The sequence below is a fragment of the Oncorhynchus mykiss genome, chromosome 10, assembly GCF_057628025.1.
Source record: "Oncorhynchus mykiss isolate SJ-2025 chromosome 10, ASM5762802v1, whole genome shotgun sequence".
In the NCBI taxonomy this organism is placed as follows: Eukaryota; Metazoa; Chordata; class Actinopteri; order Salmoniformes; family Salmonidae; genus Oncorhynchus; species Oncorhynchus mykiss.
Window position 1 is genome coordinate 48,857,610 of NC_143031.1, and position 10,905 is coordinate 48,868,514.

The 10,905-nt window shown below is 44.1% G+C and overlaps 2 pseudogenes; both read left to right on the forward strand.

Moving 5' to 3' along the window:
* Positions 1-4,142: 4,142 nt before the first annotated feature.
* Positions 4,143-6,721, forward strand: LOC110533135 (retinal guanylyl cyclase 2-like; annotated as a pseudogene).
* A 5-nt stretch (positions 6,722-6,726) lies between these two features.
* LOC149980044 (insulin receptor substrate 2-A-like) lies at positions 6,727-10,600 on the forward strand (annotated as a pseudogene).
* Positions 10,601-10,905: the final 305 nt, after the last annotated feature.

Genomic DNA, 10,905 nt, shown 5'->3' on the forward strand with positions numbered 1-10,905 from the left:
GATCATTAGTATGCGTCTGACCTAACCCACTACTGCCCAAACCGGATGCCCTTATTTACTCAGACAAGCGAACGGCTCAACGTGATTGCTGTTTTATTGACCGGCTTTTCATCAATGAATAATTCCTCCAGTGTCAGGGTTATTGAACTGATATCAATTCAAGATATGTTCAAAGGACAATGTTTTTCGCCAAATATTTCCCTGTTACAATTACATTGCATTCAAAATTGGTAAACTGGTAGGGCTGTGAAAAAGAGCAATTTAAGTCAGTCAAGAACTTAGTCACTCAAAAGTGGGGATTGTTAAACATTCAAGCCAAGCAAGGGGACTCTGAGCATGAGGGGTGTTACTGAGAGTGTTAGAGATTTAGAGATAGATAGATGGGACTTCATATATTATATATATATATATATATATATATATATATATATATATATATATATATATATATATATACTGCTCAAAAAAATAAAGGGAACACTTAAACAACACAATGTAACTCCAAGTCAATCACACTTCTGTGAAATCAAACTGTCCACTTAGGAAGCAACACTGATTGACAATACATTTCACATGCTGTTGTGCAAATGGAATAGACAACAGTTGGAAATGATAGGCAATTAGCAAGACACCCCCAATAAAGGAGTGGTTCTGCAGGTGATAACCACAGACCACTTCTCAGTTCCTATGCTTCCTGGCTGATGTTTTGGTCACTTTTGAATGCTGGCGGTGCCTTCACTCTAGTGGTAGCATGAGACGGAGTCTACAACCCACACAAGTGGCTCAGTTAGTGCAGCTCATCCAGGATGGTACATCAAAATTACCTCCAGCAGGCCATAAATGTGCATGTGTCTGCTCAAACGGTCAGAAACAGACTCCATGAGGGTGGTATGAGGGCCCGACGTCCACAGGTGGGGGTTGTGCTTACAGCCCAACACCGTGCAGGACGTTTGGCATTTGCCAGAGAACACCAAGATTGGCAAATTCGCCACTGGCGCACTGTGCTCTTCACAGATGAAAGCAGGTTCACACTGAGCACATGTGACAGACGTGACAGTCTGGAGACGCCGTGGAGAACATTCTGCTGCCTGCAACATCCTCCAGCATGACCGGTTTGGCGGTGGGTTAGTCATGGTGTGGGGTGGCATTTCTTTGGGGAGCCGCACAGCCCTCCATGTGCTCGCCAGAGGTAGCCTGACTGCCATTAGGTACCGAGATGAGATCCTCAGACCCCTTGTGAGACCATATGCTGGTGCGGTTGGGCCTGGGTTCTTCCTAATGCAAGACAATGCTAGACCTCATGTGGCTGGAGTGTGTCAGCAGTTCCTGCAAGAGGAAGGAATTGATGCTATGGACTGGCCCGCCCGTTCCCCAGACCTGAATCCAATTGAGCACATCTGGGACATCGTGTCTCGCTCCATCCACCAACGCCACGTTGCACCACAGACTGTCCATGAGTTGGCAGATGCTTTAGTCCAGGTCTGGGAGGAGATCCCTCAGGAGACCATCTGCCACCTCATTAGGAGCATGCCCAGGCGTTGTAGGGAGGTCATACAGGCACGTGGAGGCCACACACACCACTGAGCCTCATTTTGACTTGTTTTAAGGACATTACATCAAAGTTGGATCAGCCTGTAGTGTGGTTTTCCACTTTAATTTTGAGTGACTCCAAATCCAGACCTCCATGGGTTGATAAATTTGATTTCCATTGATAATTTTTGTGTAATTTTGTTGTCAGCACATTCAACTATGTAAAGAAAAAAGTATTTATTAATAATATTTCATTCATTCAGATCTAGGATGTGTTATTTTAGTGTTCCCTTAATTTTTTTGAGCAGTGTATATAATTGTATATATAATCCACAGGTAATTTGCCCTAGGTCCTCAATGTGTCACCCCTGATACTATATGACTGACTGGACTACAAGCGTTTAGTATTTCACTCGCACTGCTAAGGTCCACTCTAAGTTTCAATTTCAACATGGTTTTCCTGTTCAGTGTTAGAGTGGGAACATCCCTGGATTGAAGAGACCTTAACATTCCAGAAAGGGAGAATTGGTGTTAAAATGGTGAGGACTTGTCTAAGCTGAGGCTGGATGATGGTGCACCTGCCAAATACACGTTTGTATATCAATGTCGGCTAGCAGCGTATCAATATATTGTGAGATATCACTCATCTTTGACCTCTGACCCCATCAGGTGATAGGAGGGCCGCTTTCTTTATAAAGTTAATGTTCAAATGCATTGCTCGTATAAATCAATGAATGATATTTAAATGTTTGGGGAATGTAGTAGTAGTAGGAGCAGTAGTAGTAGTAGTCTAGTTATCCTATATAACACAAGACGTGTCTACTTTCTGGTCTCGGATGTCTCAAAGAATTTGAAAATATAATTTCAGGTTAATTCCAACAAATAATACGTGTGACTGAGTTGGAGTTAGTGATATCTCACAATGTCTTTCAAAAGGATACGTAATGATGTCTCACAATGTCTTTCAAAAGGATATGTAATGATGTCTCACAATGTCTTTCTAAAGGATACGTAATGATGTCTCACAATGTCTTTCAAAAGGATACGTAATGATGTCTCACAATGTCTTTCAAAAGGATACGTAATGATGTCTCACAATGTCTTTCAAAAGGATATGTAATGATGTCTCACAATGTCTTTCAAAAGGATACGCAATGATGTCTCACAACGTCTTTCAAAAGGATACGTAATGATGTCTCACAACGTCTTTCTAAAGGATACGTAATGATGTCTCACAATGTCTTTCAAAAGGATACGTAATGATGTCTCACAATGTCTTTCAAAAGGATACGTAATGATGTCTCACAATGTCTTTCAAAAGGATATGTAATAAAGGGTTGTTTTAATGTCACACGAAATATCATAAGGATCATTTTATGAGATTATATTTGTGTAATTTTGTTGTCAGCACATTCAACTATGTAAAGAAAAAAGTATTTATTAATAATATTTCATTCATTCAGATCTAGGATGTGTTATTTTAGTGTTCCCTTAATTTTTTTGAGCAGTGTATATAATTGTATATATAATCCACAGGTAATTTGCCCTAGGTCCTCAATGTGTCACCCCTGATACTATATGACTGACTGGACTACAAGCGTTTAGTATTTCACTCGCACTGCTAAGGTCCACTCTAAGTTTCAATTTCAACATGGTTTTCCTGTTCAGTGTTAGAGTGGGAACATCCCTGGATTGAAGAGACCTTAACATTCCAGAAAGGGAGAATTGGTGTTAAAATGGTGAGGACTTGTCTAAGCTGAGGCTGGATGATGGTGCACCTGCCAAATACACGTTTGTATATCAATGTCGGCTAGCAGCGTATCAATATATTGTGAGATATCACTCATCTTTGACCTCTGACCCCATCAGGTGATAGGAGGGCCGCTTTCTTTATAAAGTTAATGTTCAAATGCATTGCTCGTATAAATCAATGAATGATATTTAAATGTTTGGGGAATGTAGTAGTAGTAGGAGCAGTAGTAGTAGTAGTCTAGTTATCCTATATAACACAAGACGTGTCTACTTTCTGGTCTCGGATGTCTCAAAGAATTTGAAAATATAATTTCAGGTTAATTCCAACAAATAATACGTGTGACTGAGTTGGAGTTAGTGATATCTCACAATGTCTTTCAAAAGGATATGCAATGATGTCTCACAATGTCTTTCAAAAGGATACGCAATGATGTCTCACAACGTCTTTCAAAAGGATACGCAATGATGTCTCACAATGTCTTTCAAAAGGATACGCAATGATGTCTCACAATGTCTTTCAAAAGGATACGTAATGATGTCTCACAATGTCTTTCTAAAGGATACGCAATGATGTCTCACAACGTCTTTCAAAAGGATACGTAATGATGTCTCACAATGTCTTTCTAAAGGATACGTAATGATGTCTCACAATGTCTTTCAAAAGGATACGTAATGATGTCTCACAATGTCTTTCAAAAGGATACGTAATGATGTCTCACAATGTCTTTCAAAAGGATATGTAATGATGTCTCACAATGTCTTTCAAAAGGATACGCAATGATGTCTCACAACGTCTTTCAAAAGGATACGTAATGATGTCTCACAACGTCTTTCTAAAGGATACGTAATGATGTCTCACAATGTCTTTCAAAAGGATACGTAATGATGTCTCACAATGTCTTTCAAAAGGATATGTAATAAAGGGTTGTTTTAATGTCACACGAAATATCATAAGGATCATTTTATGAGATTATATTTAACAAGCAAGGTTGAAAATGTGAATTGAGTTTGTTTTTCTCTCTAATCACAATTCTGACACATGGAACTGGAACGGCAGGTTGAGTACAGTTCTACTGAGGAATAGACAGGTCATTGTGACAGTGCTATTAGGCAGGTGCCGAGGGCTTTTTCTATCTGTACTCCCTGTTAGATTACCACCACACATGACGAATAATCATCCCATTGGAGAAAATAAACCTATAGAATTACGTCAAATAAACCTATAGAATTACGTCAAATAAACCTATAGAATTACGTCAAATAAACCTAGCCATATCTGTCACCATAACTTTAGATTTCACAAGACATCGGGCCTTTTGGGGGAAGGACAGTGTTTGATGGAGAGTGGAATCTGCTGGAGGAGGCATCTTTGCAATGCTCCGGCAGCTTTACCAGCTTCACGGTTCACTGCATGAGTGGCCTCAACCTATTTGACAACCCCAGTCCTCAAAGAAGCCAAGTTCAACTTATACCTACCTCCCCATGGAACCTGGCTGCTGTGGTTCCTGCTGGCATCCCTCAGTCTGTTTGTCCCATGTGGCCCGATCTACTGTGTTCAAGGCAGGGATAGTGGTACCTTGGAAATGTGACCCTCTGTTTGCTAAGGTCCTGCCTCAGACTGCAGCGTGGCTAACTATGGAGACGATCGACAATGTCCCCTCACTGTCTTTGGGCGCCACCTTCGAGTATGTCATCATCGATGAGGACTGCCAGACATCCATGCACCTCAAGGGTTGCCTAGGCCACTAGTCACAGACTAATGCCTTCCTGGGCCCTGTCAATCCTGGCTACGGTGAAGCAGCCTCTTAATTCTTGGTTCTGTGTGAACTATGAGCTGGATGATCGAAGCAGGGCACCTTACCTTTGCCCGCACGGCGCCCTCGCCCACCTGGGCGCTGCTCAGCCTGGTGAGACACTTCCGCTGAGCACACATAGGGATCATCTCCTCGGCTGAGGAGGTGCGTGGGTGGACACAGTCAGCATGGTGGGCAATGCCCATTGCAACCACCGTGGTATCCACAGACAACGACCCTGCTAGCATACGACTGGCTCTCACTAGGGTCCAGAGAGCAGAAAACAGTACTGTTTTGTCATTGTGGTTTTTCTTTCAGTACAACTACTATTTGTCCACCATTAACTACTATTAGTACTACAATCAGTACCAGAGACAGTATAAAAAGATAACTACTACTGTGTCGCAACTACTACTATTACTACTAACCTATTGTGTGGTTGTGTTTGTGTTCCCTATAAATCGGTGGTGATCCTCGGCATGCACTCTGTGCTGATTGGAGGGCGCAACCAGAGGTTGCTGTTGGAGACTGCTCTGGACATGCATCTGACGGACGGTCCCTCGTGTTCATCCCCTACAACACGCTGCCCTACAGGGACGTGCACTACCGCGCCCTCATCAACCACGGCAAGCCGCGGAGAGCACGCAACGCTGTCTTGACCGCCACCATGAACTCAGAGGAAAACTCCTCCTACAAGACACATCAAGCTCCACCAGGTACAGCTGAATGAGCTGAGGAGATCTGGGGCTAAAGGGTTTTTTCATGAATAGCCATAGTTTGGGCTAAATCAGATCGTTGGGAGTGTCCCTGGTTTTGAATATTTGCATTTGTGTTCCATCAGTATGTTCTTATATCCTTTTCCACATTCCCCCTCTGTTTGGTACCGTCTACAGCTCTATCCTCTTCATGGCTAACGCTATGCAGTGTGCGTGACAATGGGTAGTCGATGTCTGGCGCCGACCTGGTGCGCCACTCCAGAAATATGTTTTTCTATGGGTTCCGCCAGCGTGTCGGGGACCAATGGCTCCGGGGCCAGCCTACTGGAGTATGTGGTGCTGGACACAGATAGGCAGTCCTGGCCTCTGCTACCCACCCACCGTGTGGACCTAGACCCTGGGATGGTCAGGTCTCTGGGCTGCAGCACCCACTTCTCATCGGGGCCCCAGCCCAGCCTCTAACTGCTGGTTCATTCCAGGCACCTTATGCACAGGAGGTGATGGGAGAACACAGCAAATTATACAAAAACACATAGGGTAGGGGGGGGGGGGGGGTTAAACGCAGACAAAGGAACACACACACTAACACACTGCCCTCACTCACGCCCACGCCCACACACACACACAAACACACCAGCAAAACAGGAAGAGAAGGTCACCATCTGTTCATAGAGAAGACATCTTTCTCTAGAGGAAAGTGGAACAGAGAATTAGAACAGGGTGTGGTGGTGGAATGTTGATATAGTTTGTGGTAACTTCAGGAAGCTACGGGTCTTTTTTTTTTTTATCAGGCAAATGCTGCGTTTACTATATGATGTTCTAATATTACGTTTTATCCGTCCTATTTCGGGGTCAGGAGGAGCGGATACATTCCATCATATAGTCTTCCTGTGCATCCCTTTGATGATTCTCCTCTCAATTGGACTCTAGTTATCATGACACAAGGCGAGACCCAGATGCAGACACAGGAGGCAGATGGTTGGAGTTTAAGGTGTTTAATAATCCAAAAGGAGTAGGCAAGAGAATGGTCGTGGACAGGCAAAAGGTCAAAACCAGTTCAGAGTCCAGGAGGTACAGAGTGAAACACAGGGATAAATACACTGGGGGAAAACAAGCGACACCTGGAGAGGGTGGAGACGATAACAAGGACAGGTGAAACAGATCAGGGCGTGACACTAGTACTGTTTTAGGTATTTCCACATATTGCAATTTTTTTTAACCAGCTGGTAATAGCAGCAACACCGCCCTACTGCCTGCTGAAGGTAGGGATCGCTCATCCAACCACAACCCCCGACACAATCAAAAACAGGTTTAACAGTTTAGTTTAATATGCGCGAGTGATTCAGGCTTCATTTGAATGTGTGTACATATACGTGGTCAGTTGCATGCATGGTCCCAATGCTCTCTTCCCGTCTGTTGAATATCATCCAGAAGGTGAGAAACCCTCCTCCACTATGCTGTGGTGTCACCAGACCACGCCCGCCCTGGAGTGTGTCCTTCTGATGAAACAGTGCTGGAACGAACAGGCAGACAGGCGCACTTTGATGACATCTTTGACCAGGTACCTTAGCCTGAGACATCCGAGGCATCAATACCAGCTCACAATTGGCGTCTTCGTGAAATCAAGAAAGAAACAAACATTTGACTAAGGGAACCTTTTGTCAGTGAAATTGCAATCATTTTCACCATTAATTTAACCCTGTTCCCAATCAATCCCAGTTTAAGAACATTAACAAAAGGGAGGGAGACCAACATTCTAGACTCTGTGCTGTGGATCCTGGAGCAGTACTCCTCTAGCACGGAGGAGCTGATCCGAGAGAGCTGGAGATAGAGCAACAGAAGACTGAGAAACTACTCACTCAGAAGCTGCCTCCATGACTAACAGACAACAACAACACACACCCTCAAAGAAACTGTCTAGGATGTACACGTTTATCCAGTTTCAATTGAATAGGGCCCTAAGTGGTGTGTTTCAGTCAACGGGAAAGCGTAAGTTCTCTCAACTGTCACCAGAAAGCACAATGTGGCTAAAAGATGAAGCAATTCTAAGCTGCGTTTTACCCATCGCTTTATCCCACACTCCCAAAATAGGATTTTCCCTGCCATGTTGTTTGCAGCATACCGAATCCATTTGAGCCATAGCACAGCAAAGATCCTAGTGGATCTGAGAGGCAACCAGGTTCAACTTGGTCAAAAGAAAGAGCTCAAGGTCAGTTGAGTGTTTTGTGCTCCAACTGTTTTGCATTTCTATTACCCTCAAAGTAAATAATAAAATAAACAACCGAATACTGTTTTAGTGACTTATCTGTGATACATAATGACCTTGGACATGTCCCATGTCTCCACAAGGAAAAGGCATGGAGGAGACCTACTGGCTGGTAGGAGTGCAAAAACAACCTATACAGGGACAGTAACTGTGGTCCAAGTGACCATGTTCCTGCAGGTATCAAACTACTGTATGAATCATGAACTGTATACAAACTAGACTTAACCACCAGATCATAACGAGTTACTATGACAGTTTAAAGTGGATACCTGCAGCGCATTATGAGTAGAGTTCCCATGTTGCAATTGCAATTGCATTTGGTTGGTTTCGTCACACCGTGCTTGAGCGTGGGCAATGCAAGTACCGTATCTTGTGACGCAACTATGCACTAAAAGCCAACGTAGATGAATAAAGGAAACTTGCATCGAGCTTTCTTTGGAAACAATTGTCCAGTGGACAATTCTGTGTCAATTCTGTGTGTCATTCTATTACAGTATCAGAATCCGGGCATTTAAAGATTCCAGTGTTTTCTTCTCAACTCCAGTATGCACTACACTGCCCCCCTAAGGCTGAACGGGATGGTACCAGGGCGCGTTCAGCACCACACAAAGGTTTGGAACGTTCAGATACAAACATGCCTCTCCGTCTCCGACATGTAATCATGTCGGCTCTATTCATGGCAACGTTCAACAGCGTTTGGAAACTGAACGGGGCCCATAATAGGCCAATATAATCCTATACGTAGGCCATCCTCATTACAATTTGCATCAGCAGAGTGAGTAGCTAAAACATTGTGAGCCAAAACAAGTGTAAACTCTGCTCAGATATCTTGCACTGTCCCTTGAGTTTGTAAAGCTGATTTGTTGCAAAAAATATGACTGGCTCCAAAACACTTTGAAATTGAGAGATGAAGTATTACATGTTGCAACAAAAAATAATAATGCAATAGGTCTGTAGCCAACCACCGTCACGAGTCAATTCTATGGACCCCTAAATACAACAAGCTATAGCATAGAGTTGTCACACTGACATATTTGTTTCATAAATGCCGAACTTCTATGTTACGTACCATTTTATAGTGCTCCAACATAGACGAAGTGTCGAGCCATTTAAAACAAAATGTACTTAATTATTGTCAAAACCTCTCGATCTTATTGGCTGGTAGTGTTGTATGTTATAGTAAATCATAAACCCTAAAGACTGACCAATCGAAACGCAGACCTGTTCAATTTAAGTGTTGTCTTAAATTTACCGAAGTGCATCCTGCTTCAAGAAAAATGAGCGATTATTAGTTGAAGATGTGTAGCGAAATTGCAATTGCACAGCAAATATTGTGGCTTTTAGTTGCGAAGTATCTGGTGATTACCTGATCGTGTAAGTAAATGTATTAGAAAGTCAAAACATGTACAAGCTACTGAGCACTAAAAGTTGGTGGTTTCCCCGGAACTTTCAGCGCTTTGAAAATTGCGATAACACCTGAGTGCAGAGGTATAACAAAGGAGAATATATTTTGCGTAGCTGCTATTCACCTACCCTGAAACCACCATAATCATCAACAACAACAACATCACCACCAACATCTTCCCTCGGGAGCAGTGCTCACCTTTAGCCCGAGGACACGCTTGGAGTACAATTCATTTCGAAATATCCCAGTGCTGTGAGTTCTCCTAAGAAGGTAATTGATCTGTATCAGTGTTTCACTGTTGGTAAGAGGGGAGATTCTAAAACACAAGCACCTGATAGGCCTTGTACACTAAGGATGAGAACTTCATCATGAGAGCGAAGAATGCGGAGGAGCAAGAGGATAGGTACCTGGCTCTGAATGACCTGAGTATCTAGGAGAAAAAAGAGCACCAGGACACTGAGGAGTTGAATTATGGATGCTGGACAATCTCTCCTGGCACCATCTTCAAACCAAGAACCTAACGGGGCTGTGCCTGCTGTGCCTCTGCAAGGAGCCGCTATCTGTGAACCAGCCTACGATGATTGTCTGTCGCTGTGGTCACTCCGAGTGCTTCTTCTTTATCGAGGTGGGACGCTAGTCCTCTACTGGGCCCGCGGAGATCTGGTTGCAGGTAGACTCTAGTGACCCTGTAGTGGCTCAGAACATGCACAAGACCATCCTGGTGGCTGTGAGAGCGCTGACGGCCAACCCTGGTTTCAGGCCGCTGCGCAAGAGTCAATCATTCCCATCAAACCCCGGCTCTGTAGTCACCACATGAACCTGCCACCCAGCCGGACAGGGCTCCAGCGCTCCTCAAGGACTGACAGTTGTACGCAAACTGTCCCCACAGAAAAGTGAAAGAGATGAAGTCCACCGCCCTAACCAATCCTCTAGCCAAGGAGAGGGGACAGGTGAACAACTGATCAGCCCAGGGACTGGCACCTTGGCTCTCCGTAATGTCTGCATCCATAAAAGCCTTGAAGAGAGCCTCCGTCACGGTGCCTGCACCTCCACCACCAGCCCCGTCAGTGTATCCGACAGCAGTGGCAATGTCTCTGATACACACCTCTGGCACCTCCGTCTGTGGTTCTCCCAGTGACGGAGGCTCTGTCTGGGCTGAGGATTTGGGCCCAAAGCCTTTCAGTTCTCCAGCAGTAACACCTCTGACTCCCAGTCATTAAAGAGAACAGCCTGAACATTCCAGACAATTACCACCAAATCACTTCATGCGCTCCATTATGTGAAAAATAACTCTCATCCAAGCCCCCCCTTTCCTTCATGTCTATCATCAGAGTACACATACACCCTCAGTGGCGGGCAGTTATATGCCAATGACTCCTGGCCCAGGGCCACATGATGCAGATTATATCCCTTCAGAAGTCAATGTGACTCCCACTCCTCCTC